Raw genomic sequence first — 14,635 nt, forward strand, 5'->3', positions numbered from 1 at the left:
TACCTCTTAAATATGCAAGACAATGTATTTCTCAGACATGTATCCCACCAGGTCTGTTGTAAGAAGCAGATAAGTGTAATTGTCTGAACTGTGCTGGGCAACATGCACCAGACCGGTGCTCACTGGTGTAGAACATGTCACATCAACTCTCTAAAATCTTGCACGTGTAACTGGTGTAGCCTACGATGCTGCGGCACAAATGCCTCCCAAAGGAACTCCCTTCCTCGCTGCCCGTGAAGTATACACTTCTGGTTAAGTGGGCTCGTATCCCTGTAGGAGCTGAGAACCCCTGTTCTGCTTAAGCATGGGAAACGACACCAACGGCCCAATAGGACGAACGCTGTTTAGAAAGCAGTAGTAACCCCTGTTTTGCCTTCCCGTAGCAGACAAAATGCAAAGAAGGAGACTTCCTTAGTGGCCGAGTACGAGTTACACTCGAACGCAGCGCATCTGTAGTTTTTGAGGTGCTCTACATTTCTGTCTGAAGGCCTCGCTGACTTGCTGCAAGACAGTTGGACAGTTTTTCTTCATTGTCATAGAGCGATCCAGCACATCTTTAGAACCTGGATGAAAGACATGCCACACTTGTGACTCACAAGTGACGACAGCCGCCTCCATCACAAGTCAGTTGCGAATAAGCTGACAAAGCGCAATCAATAAGAGCCTTGGAATCCTGGATAGGCAGACACATGGGCTTTCCATGATGCTATGGCCTCGTCCACTGGTTTCGTACTAGTCTGTTATTGGTCCAGCTCCCACTTGATAACGGGCATGAGCCAACGATCCGCAGCCTGCATTGAATCGAGGCTTTTGACATGTTTTTATTCCTCGCTGTCCTCAGCTTTGAAGCACAACTGCCCCTGGAATGCAAAGTTGGGAATTAGTCCAAGACACCTCCCGAACGGACTGGCGTGGTAGGCTACACTAAGTACTTGAGTACTGAAAAGATTTGCCGAACACTCCCCACCCTTTTTGATTCCTCATCCACTTCTTCAGTATCTGAGTGAGGATCCCCCAGCGGCTTCCCTCTCCTGATTGATGAACACCATCAAACAGAAAGTGGAGAGCGAAAAAGAGACAGGACATCATGGCCTTAGGGCCCTGGCGAAGAAATACATTCCAGGCCAGAGGTTAAGGATGACAATTAGGAGGAAGGACAAGCCTCAAATCTGTCCATCCTCTCTAGGATGAACTCTGAAGAGCGGTGAGAATCTGATGTCGGTTGCCTGAGCTGCAACTTTTCGCTGATGGAGCAGGAGTTGGGCGGTCAGCAGCTTTAAGCATCATGGCGACGGACGGTCACACAAGCGCTTGCGAGAGCCGCTTATGCCTCTCTGGAGTCGCTCCCCCCGAGACAGATCGCTAGCAGCATTGCGAGGATCGTCCACGTCCTCCCTCAGATAAGCAATCCCCGAGCACAAGGGGCATTCTCAATGTCCATCGTGGGGAGGGGTGGGGGTAAGGATAAGGCCACAACACAACCCCACTGACCGTGAACAACAGTTAAGGGAAATCAAGCCCACACAAATAAATTGTCCCTCACCGGTATGCGAACGTGCCGAGCCTGCACAACACTAAACCCCACCAACTGCAAACTGTGATAGGGCACAACACTTTCCAACTTTGCAATGGAAGTACATTTAAATATGTTTCATCACTAGTGGATAACCTAAAAGAAGCTGAAATTTACATAAATACTAGGGAGCCAGTTAGCATGCTAGCAAAACTAGCAGCTAAAAACGAATAAAGAAACCTGCTGACCAGGAGGCAATGTACTCAACACCAAGAGGAGAAGAGTTTCCTACCTGCACCTGTCCCCTGAGGCGAGGAATGGAAAGAGTTCGAGCCGAAAGTTGACCCCGCTTTTCTAATGCATGAAGCTCCGCCTCCTGGGGTCAAGGGCATGTCTTTGTATACATTGGGTCTGGAGAGTGGAACGAAGACTATCATCCGATTAAGACTGGAGTGACGGTCAGAGTGAGGTCGAAACGGATATAAAAAATTGTCCCCAGTGCAATAATAAAACAAGACATCTCAAACCGAGGAGAACAGCGCTCCCTTTCCAGCAATATCTTTACTGAACTCAGGAAAGACCAAATGTAAGTCACTCAGCCAAGTGATGAATGTGTTGTCTGTTAGACTCCATAAATCTGTGTTCATTTAAATGTTGTCACTAAAATAAAAACACATTTCGCTGTGCTCTGATTGTAAAAAGACAAATCTCTCCCAACGTGCATTCATTAGGCTGATAAAGATATCATTCAGTTGTGTTTGTGCAGATGTAACCACCAGAGGGCAATGTGTAAGTGCACAGCGGGAGACTTTGTGCACTAATCTACTCTATTAATTATCACTGTAGTCTGTGCCATTTTGCCGCTGTGGTTTTCCCACCCTGCACCGGCTGAACTGTACATCAACGGAGCATCGGGTCAGAGGTCGGGCATGCGTTGGCTCTCCCTCACTCATCGGGAGGCCCTTTGATGAGCTGCTGTGAGAAAACGCTTTGCACTGCAGGGCTGACTGACAATGTTTTTAGAGAGACCGGGTCCTCCCGGCGCACAGAGCTGCACATAACTGAGGGCTGACTGACAGATTGAGATCATGGAAATTACAGAAAAATGTGTCTTTTATGGAAATGTATGCAGAATTCAAATATTACAGAGTCCTCTGTCCTCGCTCCTTATCATAACGGGGTATGAAGGCGAGAAGAAAGAAGGCATTTTACTCCACATGATTTGCACTATTCTTACGGCTTTGATGAAGGCCAGTATGTGTCTACTTCAGACATTCTGAGGTGGTGATTTTGCCTCTTGCTGATCAATTCATGTCTACATGCTTCACCTGTCCCCGTGTCAAATTGCCCCACTTCTCTTGAGCCTATATCGTTCCACGGAGAGAAAAAAAGAAAATCATCATCCTCTCGGTCGACTTCACAACTAAGCCGCATCAACGGGAGCATGTCCGAGATAGGACTGTGGAGTGCACGCCAGTAGTGCACAAACAATTACACAGCACAACGCCGCCACAAAACCCTGCCTGTTTTGTGGCACCCGATAAGAGAGCCCTGAATAAATGTGCCTGCATGCATGAAAGACTTGCGAGGGAGAAGTGTTTGCGGGGTAAATATTGCGGTTGGCCTTCGTGCATGTGTACAAAACAATTACATGCTTCATTGTTGTGACAAAAACGGTCCGAGACAGCAGCTATTTGCTGTTAATTTAGCTTGAGAAGTCCCCAGCAGTGAGGGGGGCGACGGGGGGACTTATTGAATACTGTATGTCAGCAGGCTGCCGGCTGTGGAAGACACGAGTAGCTCTAATGTATCTTTATAGGATGACGCATACAAATGACTGTACCGCACTGGGCAGCGTTTGGTCTAATTACTGTGTAGTGGATCCATTTTGGTACATCAGATATTTAAGTTAATTTACTAATGGATGTGAGTTTAACACACAATGCATTTTTCAACATGTGCTTGCCTTCAGACAATTCAACAACTGCAGCAGCACAATTCTCAGGAAAAGATTTTTCTACCGTAATTGACCTTTTGCTAAGCCCCGCCCCCTCTGATGCGACTCTGTCAAACTGTCAGGGCTACCGTAGAGCCCACACTGTCACTAACTGCACTCCCTGAATACATGTAATCTAATTTTTTGGGGAAAAAGAGAAACATCTTGTCATAGAGAAGCTGACAGAAGGGTCTCAGGGTCTACGGTATGCGTTTGAAAGCTTTATCCATCACGTCAAAGTGATTCAGCAGAGAAAACCGATAAAAAAAAGATAAAGATGGAAGCTGAAAGCTAAAGATCACAGAGCCAAAGTGAACCACCACATCATGTGGTGAAGACGATGGATTTAAGGAACAGCGCTGTTCCTGTAAAGCCAGGTAGGTCTTTATTCACTGTCACATCGTTAAAAAGTAAACACAGCGTGCTGTTTTTGTACTGTATAGTCAGTTAAATACAATGTCGTGGACTTCTATGGGTTTTCTTGCTCCTGTTCATTTGTGTTCTCTTTTTGAAATAATAATTTAGTAGTTAAAGCTCTTTTCCCATTAAAATCACTGATAGAAATCTTTACTGAGAATCATTTGCGATGTACAAGTTCATCAATGCCTTATGTATACAAGATGCCAAAAATAGCCTGTGGGAAAATGTAGATATAACAGTCTCAAATGATGGATGAAGATCTAGAAAGGAAACACTTTCACTATACCATAGAAATGCTAACACCATTAACAACTACGTTGCCTGATTTTATTCATTTTTCATGCTCAGCCAACATATTCTGACTCATTTTTGACTTTTCGATAACGATTTACACAATTCATTGATCATCAAAACTGGTGTCAATCAATGAAAGTTTCCTTGACTAATCAACTAACCCCTTTTTGCTTTAATCATGACCAAGATACATCCTGAGGATTTATCTTTTCTATCCTGCAATACTCTTGCAACGCTGTCTGTGATCATCTGAAATAGGTCGATCATGACGTTGGGCTTTAATTTGAGGCTTCAGAGTGAGTGGAATAAACACACCGAGTGGTTATGAAATTAAAGAGCACTAAAGACAGATGGTTCTAGAAGGAAATGATGAAAAAACGAATAAATGATTTATTTCAACACCCAAGAGAACAAAACTAAGTGTGAAAATGAAGACTATGATGTCATCCTCTCCAGTAAGCTGTACTGCTGCAGCGGGCTGATGGTGCAGTTTATTTATTCTCCCTGAGACTCTGTCCCTGGGGATTTGAGAGTCCATGTTGTGATTCATGACCAGCAGTGGTGCAATTGAGCATTTTAAGAGGAACCAGGGGTATATAGTACAGCGTGAGCCTTAATAAATGGTCTTCTTAAGAGCCATTCATAGCCTGTCCTGAGCAAGGGGAAATGATGACGGATCGTTTTTCTTTGTGCCTCATTTCTTATCCAAATGAAATCCGGGAAGTCCATTCATCCCGCTTAGGAGATAATAAATGGTTGAATTGTTGCCTGTATATAGACCTCATAGCTGACCCGCCTCTGTGCTTATTGTGTGCTGCTGTTCTTTACCTCCGTCTCCGCTCTTTGCAGTACCTGCTCCTCTCCGTTTATAATCCCTTTAGCGTCACTTTAGCTTACAAAAGCTCGGTCCCTTCCTCTGCAGCCAGTACTGTCCGATCTCACCAGTATTATGATCAAAAACCTATAATTACTTGTAATCATAGGAGTGTTGGATTTATCACTTCTATGAGTATCATTCATCAATTGTCCATGCCTGCTTACCCCTGCTCACTGCTTCAGGGAGCTGGATCATATCCCAGCTTGCATTTGGCAAGCCGGCTACAATCAGTACACGCACTTGTCGTTTTGGAAAAGCTGCACCAGGGCCAGCATCTCTGCGTAAAAATACAGTGACTGAAACACCTGTGTTATATATTGCGACACAAATTCACTATTTATAGTCACTGTTGGCATACATGAAGAAGCGCACTGGAAAGCCGAAACCTCACACGGGCCAAGTAACGCAGAACCAAAGAGCAAGTTCCACCTGGAAACCTTCAGCCGTAAACCACGTTAGCAAACATGTGCTGAGGTTAGCGCGATAAGGCGATTGGCCTACAAAGCCAGCGACACTTTGGCGAGCGCAAATGAAACGCCGGAGCTGGAAGACCCGAGTGTCAGTGAAAGCAGCCTTAAGACGCGGAAGCGAAACAGATAAAACGACCGCTGGCAGAAGTGTTTTTATCCCATTTGCATCTGGAGGAATTTTTGTTCAAATTTGTCACGAATGTTCACTTGCGCCCAATAATGAGCTGACAAAAGTGGTGGTATAAGGTCAAAGGTCAAGGTCACTGGAATTCATATGCTTTACTTTGCAGAATTTCTGGAAAGGAAAAGGTAACGGCCGGGCGTCTCACTGAGGATGCTTGTGTCATTGTGTGTTGTTTCATCATGGAGCTCTTTGAGAATGTGACTGTTGCCTGTAATGGGGCATCATAATTAGACATAATCTGATCTGATGTATGTCACTATGTGAGAGATATTATTAGAAACCCATCAACGGATCCTGTGAAAACAGTGACTGAAAAGAAAATGATTTTAATCACGTTTCATCACGTTTGTGCTATTAAGTAGGCGATAGCTTTGTAGCAGGTTGACGAGTATATATATATATATATATATATATATATATATATATATATATATATATATATATATATATTCTGGTCACTCGATTTGAGAGTTATTGATCATGAAACCGGGCTGATTGCAATGCAGCAGCCTTCGCACCCTCACGTGTTGTGTAGCATGTGAGTCTTGTGTTTACATTTGGAGGTGAGGATCAAATGTGGAGTAAATGAGATCCCAGGAGGCCGCTACGTGACAGCCAGGTGCAACATGAAAGACAACATCTTTAGCAGTCATGCTGTTGTTTAGTGTTTTAATAATAATGATACTAAAAGTAAGGATACATCATTGTACTCCGGTTGGACCAAAGCGAGTGTAGAAAACTAACATCAGAGGCTTCTTGTGAGGTTTTCTTTCCTTTTTTTACACATTAAGAATGACTATTTCATGCCCAGTTACAATTTACATATGACTAGATGTGAACAAGGTGAGATGCTAAGAAGTGTTCGGTAAGAACTTTCTCAGAGTGACAGTTGTAATTGTAATTCTTTACTGTTCGTGCACTTTAACAAAATGCCCTGTCACAATGCAGAGTTCAGTCAATGCAGGGATGTGGATTAACAGATTTCCATCTGCTGAGCTGTAATCTTGGCGAAGCTATTCTAAAGTATATCTCAATAAAAAAAAGGAAAACCCTTTATTTCCCATAATTCCTCTTTGGTGGGACTGAAATGTCTTCACAGCTCAGTACACAAGTACCAACAATTGGGATGGAATGTGTTCCAGATAAAACATATTTTGCAGATTTTAATTTGTGTACTGGCTCCATCTGTTTAATGGACATGGAACCAAGTCGTCGCATAACATTTCAAAATATATTACCCAAACCAATATGCTTTTTTTCCATTGACTTTAAAAACCAAGCTGAAATCCTGACACTTAATTGAACGATTAGAGGGATCTGAACCCAGAGTGTCAGTGAAAAAAGAAAGCAGCTCGGATAAAGACTTGATTGTGGCCTTTACATAAGTGATATTTGATTTTATAATGGAAAGTCATAGTATGATAGTGGAAGGTTATCATTTTGCATAATCATTGGACTCCACAATCAATTGAATTTAAAGCCACGGTTACAAATGTGCCAATAACTTGAAGGAGGTTGAAGGAACGTTCCAACGTCAGGGCGTAAACGACAGAATCGAAGGTGCAGGTGAGCAGTTTCTTCTGTCTCTAGTGAGGCCACCTTTGCTGCTTTTGATGTAAAGCAAGATGATGACAGAGCGGTGCCGATACCGGGCCTCTTGATTTATGGCAGAGTCTCCTTTACAGCTGCAGCGGTGCGTCTGACAGCTCTGCCGAACGTTGTGCAGAAGTTGCCGCTTTCATCCGGCTTTTCTAATGAGATCATTTCCATAAAACAGTTTGAAATCTCATCGTGTTGTTCGAATGTTCACACCAAACGCGGCGCGAATTTTCGCACGACGATAAAAGTGTGTTCACACCAAATGCGGCGCGAATGGTACTCGCGCCTGAAAGGGGGCGTGGCTTATCTACGTAAATACAGTTGTCCCACGAAAGCGCCTGAATGACGGCCGCTCCCGGCGCTACTTCAGGTGGACGAGCGACAGTTTGATTCAACGACGGCAAGACGGCAAGACGGCGGTGACGAGCAGAAGATCGCAACGCTGCCACGCGATTATTTTCGCCAGAGTTGGGAAATTTCAACTCGCCTGTCGGGGAAAAAAAGCTTTTTCGCAAGCTATCAAGCTATTTGGGTAAAGCGTGATCATAGGACAAATCACACCAGGCAATTAACACTCGTTGCTGAGCACGTAAGACTGACGATGTCACCAGATATCAGCGGAGCAGAGTATCCCTGAACTTGTCTCCCAAGAAAGATGTTGGAACTGTCTGGTTGTTTACGTCTTGTTGTGTAAAAATGTAATCCATCTCTACTTCATGTCATAATTGTTGGGTAATTTAAATAAATTACCCATGGTTTTATTTTTATTAATCTGGCATTCAAAGAATATGCATTTGCAGGGAGTTTCAGTTCGGCAAAGCTAGCTAGCTAGTTGGCTACTGGTAAATACAGCAGAACCACTGATGCTACCACTCAAATAGTTGTGTAGTGTTGGGGAGGGGTTATGCTAAGGATGGCTCCAGTGCTCATTGAGCCACGACTTTAGCTCCCCCAAAAAATGGTCAAAAACATTTCATGACTTATAATTCAGTACGATTGAGTTCACCCACTTTTCACATGTTTTCAGTAATTACTTTATATCATCCATAATGTGGCCAACACATCTCTGATTTCACTTTTCCTGGATTTAAAAAGAGACTTTAAAGTTTTGATATAATATATAATGTAAATCAGTGAATACAACACTCGTGGATTTGACTTTTAAAAAAAGACGGCTGCACACAAATGACTGAACGAGACGACTCAATGTCATCGCTAAAGTGTATCTTCTGCAATAATCCAGACTCCAAGAGAAAGATCCCGCTGGCTTCTCGAGGAGGCCACGTGGACGTTGGGCTTTCTTTGCCGGGTAAAGTGAAAGAGCCTCTGTGGCCCCAGTCCACTGTGTGCATCTCATATTTCTAGGCCCTTTCCTCAAAATGTGCATACCCAAACTAAAAAGGGTGTATCTCTGCAGCCACTAGGGCTATTTGAATAATATTGGTGTTGTAACAAAAGGCACACATGTGAGATTGTGTTCAGAAATGTACATATCAGCATATATGTTACTAGGTGAAAAATGTAAATGAATGAAGAATAAAGATGACACAGTAAAAAATGAAAAGGTTTCAGGTCCGCCTGGAAAGAAATCACTTTCGGGAGGATTATTTCTGTGAAATGATGCAGCTGTAAGGTCCAACTCTGACCCAAACCACGACACAAAATGTGAACACTCACTCTGCAAAGGTTGACTTTGATAAAGTGAAGCAGAACAAAGTTAAAGAGGGTTTAGTTCAGAGAACATTCAGGCGAGGACAAAATTTGCATTGGAGCATTTCTGCACATATGAGACATTACAATTTTCTCATGTACCAAACTATATATTTCACGTCAATGCATGTTTAATACATCGAAATACATCAATTTGGGCTTTTTTTCCTTAAGCAAGCTATGATTTATAGTTTTATATAACAATCGCTAAGTCTTCCGCCCCATAGGGGGGGATTGTTTTTTAAAAGATTTAAAAAATAAAATCAAGCTGCCTCCACATTCATCGACTGTCTTGGTGCTGGTTGCATCAGGCCGGCCGACTCGAGCACTAAATCTATGTGCAGCGGAGCGAGAGGTGACACATTGTCTCAGTGAACTACTCTGGGATTAATTGACACCCCTTTGCCGTCGCATCATTTCGATGAGCAGACAAATTAACAACGTAGCTTTGGGTCCAGGTGCAAAGCCAAACACATTGAGAAACAAAACACAATTCAATAAATAAATTGCAACTATTACAACGACGATTAATTGGCAACTGAAAGCCCTTCTTGTGTGTGTGTGTGTGTGTGTGTGCGTGTGTGTGTGAAAAACGCTGTGATAAACAACCCCACACCGTGAAAGCAGAGCGGCGCTGATATTTCCCATTTCAATGGTGTAATTCAATATGGCATGGCAGAGAGTAGCCACATCCAGGCCCACTCAGCTTCTGATTTCCCTCATTCCCTCCTGGACGCATTTTCATTTGATTCACTCATGAAGTAAAGAAATATAGAAATGCTAGCTGAAGCCATTACGTCCATCTCCAGTCATGTGTGTGTGTGTGTGTGTGTCACACAGACTGACGGAAACAGGAAAAAACACACATGGCTGCAGCTGTGTTCTCACACCCGTGTACTGTCACACACACACACACACACACACACACACACACACGTGTCCACGCTGACAGGGGCAAGATAAGACATATGCTGTCTGTAAACACACAGCAATGCATCACTGTGCATATCCGTCATGTGTGTGAATACAATATGATGACATGATGACACACCTGCAGGATTTCACACATGCATGTGAAGGGCAGAGTCTGGTGCTCCAGCTATCGTGTGTATATTTATTTCATTTTTTTTTATTTTTATAACGCATATGTGCACACAATCATCTACATCTAAATGACACATGGATTTAAAGCTGAACGATTGAAACATTGATCACGATAGAACATTTCCTCAATGAGAAAATGAGTCGTTTTCAGAAGGGCAGGTCTGCGGTACGAAGCTGAATGACTTCCCAAAAAGCTGCTCGTCCGTTGACACACGGACGCACACGCGCACACACACACACACACCCTCACTCACTCACTCATTAGCCCAGAGAAAGTGCAGGCTGGTAATGAGTGGATCCTGGTTGCGTGATGGAGCTGAAGTGTCTTGGGAGGCGGGGAGGTCAGCCGGATGCTGCTTCAATGCCACGGCAGTTTAATTAGAGCGCTCTCTAATGGAGCCGATCTGGAATAAGCCTTAATGAGCACCTAGTCATTCTATGTGTCCTTAATTTGTTGCACATAACCGAGGCCATGAATAATCTCAAACTGTGAATGATTATCTAAGAGCGGGGGATTATGGGTGGAGTGTATTTTTATTTTTTTAGGGGGAGGGGAGGGGGCATCTTTGCTTTGCTTTGAGAGGTGGACATGTGAGCCTCGTCGTTGACTTTACAAACACACACACGCACACACAAGCATAGGGGCGATGGTTTCCCTGGCAACTGGGCAAAAATAGGAAGGGAGGGGTGCACACACACACACACACACTCACACACACACACACAAGCCCTCTCAGAAGCTGAGTGATATTGCAATCTCGCTACACGTTTGTCTCCTCCCTCCCCGTCATCTGTTTCACCCTCTTCCTCTTTCTCTCCCTCTCACACACACACACACACACACACACACATACACTTTGTGGGTGTGTGTGTGCTGTGTTTTGTGTCACACGGTGTAATCCGCTGACAGCCAGATTGATAGGTGAGTGTGGTGTGTTTGTATGGCTTCATTCCAGCAGCGGAGGTTTAGAGGGCAGCTACCTGTTCATCCATCATCTTCTGCTCTGCCCAGCAGTCTGCTTCCCTCTCCGCAGTGACAGACACTTTCTCACTCACACACACACACACACAGACACACACACAAGAGAGAAATTAGGAGCTACAAGTCACTGCGTTGTCTGTGGTCATGTTCAGAATGCCAAACACACTATAACACGAGGGTCCAGGGTTTGATGAGTCCACTGAGCAGCCAGCGTGTTTAATAGCTCGCCGTCACTGTTTCTCCTTAACGAGTGACCGCGATAACTAGTTTTGTCATTTTGACGCCAGCTGTTGAAAATACAAACAAAACGCGTCATTTACTTCTGACATGGACTCTGGTATCAAATACTGAAGTACGTTCTGTTTGTTGTAGAAATGAGGATGAGTCCGTTCACTTATTTGGTCTCATTTATAAAGTGTGAAACGTGTCCTTCTTGAAAGCCTCCAATCGATTTGTAAATACATACTCGCCTGTGTATGAAAGTCACCAGTTTACACGGCCACTTGTTAAACTGATGCTGTCATTAACTCAACTTCAACAGGATTCAATTCTGACACCCCAACATGCAACAAGCAGACATTTTGATGCTGGGAACACGTATGATGACGTCGCCTGCTAAAAGGTTCCGTATGGCTGCCTGTACTCATCAGGAGCGCCGTCGATGCCCCATTTTAATCCCTCGCTCACCATCTTGTATCCAGTTATTTCACTCACTCCTGCTGCATCCGCAGCTCTGCCTGGCTCCCCTTCATTTACGCAGCGCTCCTTATATACATTTGACTTGTAAATGAAGGCTCTATTTGTGTCATGCCCAAGAGGTGCTGTCAATTAGTCCAAACACTGTGACGCATTTTGCGAGGAGAGAGTAAGAGAGGGAAGGAGGGAGGGAGGGAGAATGACAGTGATAGACATAGTGATGTAAATACAGTTTGGGAGGGGGTTTTGCCTGGTTGTAGCACCAAAGAGAGACCCCCGCTGGTGGGCCAAATCCTAGATCAGTGGGAGTGCTGATCAGACGCTCACCCCCAGGGAGCTGCTGACGATAGGGGAGTGTTGGGATTCACACCAGAGAGGCTGCTTATGTTTGGAGGACTGCCGAGGAGAGATGCACTCTCACATGTAGAAATTTACTCAACTCAACACACACCCCGTGATGGATGAGCAACTTTGTGGCGCACGGAGGAAGGAAATGCAAATTCGGCAGATGTTTGGGGAAATCACTTGCAATATCATATGAGATAAGAAAATAAAATCTATGCAGATAAATACAAGACAATACAGAGAGAAACTGGAGTTCTGAGCTTGTAACGGGCAGATACTTTGAATGGTATCACTGCACAATCTGATTAGCTCGCTAATTTAAGCATTTATGATCTTTATGATCTTTATGATGCGCCACATCCGACCTCATCTGCGCATACATACATGTGACCACGCTTCAATGTGACCCGGCTGATCGAGTGATTGGATCTATTTTCTGGTCAAAGGAGCGACTGTAAAAAAGTGGATAAACACATTCATGTCTTATAAATTCTTCACAATAAAAGTCCCCCATTATTTTTGCTTTATTGGAGAGGAGTCGCGAACAAAACTCGGCTCCTTTTCCCAATAAATGTCATCCGTTATTTTTCTATTCAAAAGCTTTTATTTTGAAGCAGCAAAAAAAATAAAATTTGTGGTTTTCTCTCTTCTCTTCGCTGCTGAGTGTTAATAGTTTACATGTAATGATAACAATGTAGCAACACAGGTGTTGTGTGTAGACAATGTCAGCTGGATGTTCCCACAACAAATCTTAACCAAATGCAAAAATGGCTAATTGGTTAGCCAGCTAGCAAACCGCTGCTACGTAGCCCCAAATAGAATAGCTTGGAAATGTCATCCCAGCTTTAAACGTGACATTTGTTGCTCTTCTGTTTTCTATTACTGCACTTTGAATGTCTTTTTGTTGTTGCGTACGAACAACCTGCTTCTGGATAAACATGGACCGTTAGCTTGTGTGGCTAATGTTAGTAAAACATGTTCTATAGCGCCATGCTAGCCAGCGGTTGTCTCATTCCCGGCCCTTTTGCTGCCACGTTGCTGAGTTTTTTTTACCGCTTTGACGCAACAAGCTGTCTCTCAGGGAAAACAGCATGAAATAGCTGGATTGTGTTCACGGCTCTCATGATCCAGGGTGCATGCTCGTACATCACAAGACGCGGAGCAGCAAAACATTGCTACATAGGGGTCAGACAATCCACAGGATACCTTTTAATATCGTTCCACCGAGAATTCTCCTTCTTTTCAAGGGTTGCAGTCTTTGAACTGCAGGAAAATGTTTGCTGCAGTTCTGCAGGTGTCTGTGGACTTGCTCTAACATGCACTAAGCTTTTTGACAGAATGTGCGGATGTCTTTTGGGACAGCTTTCCCCGCGGGAGACCATCCACCATAAACACGCATCTGAACACAACTCACATCCCATTTGAGCTTTTACTCAGAGGCAAATAAACAAACAGTCTGAAGCTGCATGTCCTTCTCTGATACTCCCGTGCACACGCGCGTGCACGGACGCACACTGGATGCACAGCACTGATTATTTGTGAGGATGCTGAGACGGCGTCGGTGCCGATCGTCCATCGGCACCAGAGATGTTGTATTATTTGTGAAAGCCGAGTTCTCGGGCATGTTTACAGCACATCTGAGGGGGGCTACCAGTTTAGTCCGGGAATATTTCTGATGTTTGGTCGTAGTGTGAGCCACGCCATGCATCATATTTTACAGATTGGTGAGTAAACGGGGAAAGTGGCCATGGGGTACAGCTCCCAGCAGGAGAAAAGATTGCATGATGAAATACGGAGGAAACTCCACACAAGATGGAGTTCTTCTCTCCTCCGTTACCTTCGTCTCCTGCTTCCACATTTACTAACAGCCAGCGTTTGATTTGATTTTGATTTGAAGTTCTCGGCGTGCTGAGCCAATCCCGACAAAGAGGGCACTTCATAAGGTTTTGAGTCGCTGCTTTTTTTTGATCACAGAGGAACAACACGCGACTAAAGCATTACTCTCATTTATCACAAGAGATGATAAAACAACAGTCTCAATATTTGTTCAAGTTTTAGTCGTGGCGCTCTAATGACTTTGTTTCAACTAAAATCTGTCAATTCAGCGTTTGATGTGACATTTGTCTTTGTACCGGCCCAGCAGGAAGTCGCTCTGATTGACTTGATTGTTAAATATTACTGCTGTGTGCCTGAAGGAGTCCGAGTCTTCTTACAGTGGCGGGTGAGTGATGGATAGTTATGGAATTTGCTCGCTAGGAAATGATATGTTGGATTTCTTAATTAAATAAATGTAAGAATTAAATGATCAGTAATAAAAATAGTATTGTTTTACAACTCCATAAGATTAGTTTTTGTAAGAATTGAAACCTAGTTATAGTGTGTAGTAGACTTGGGAGATGAGATTATGGTTTAACACAATACTGGTTCATCACCATGGTCCTCAAA

This window comes from Clinocottus analis, unplaced genomic scaffold (genome assembly GCF_023055335.1).
Source record: "Clinocottus analis isolate CAN_PGR_092001 unplaced genomic scaffold, fCliAna1.0.p SCAF_21, whole genome shotgun sequence".
Taxonomy (NCBI): domain Eukaryota; kingdom Metazoa; phylum Chordata; class Actinopteri; order Perciformes; family Cottidae; genus Clinocottus; species Clinocottus analis.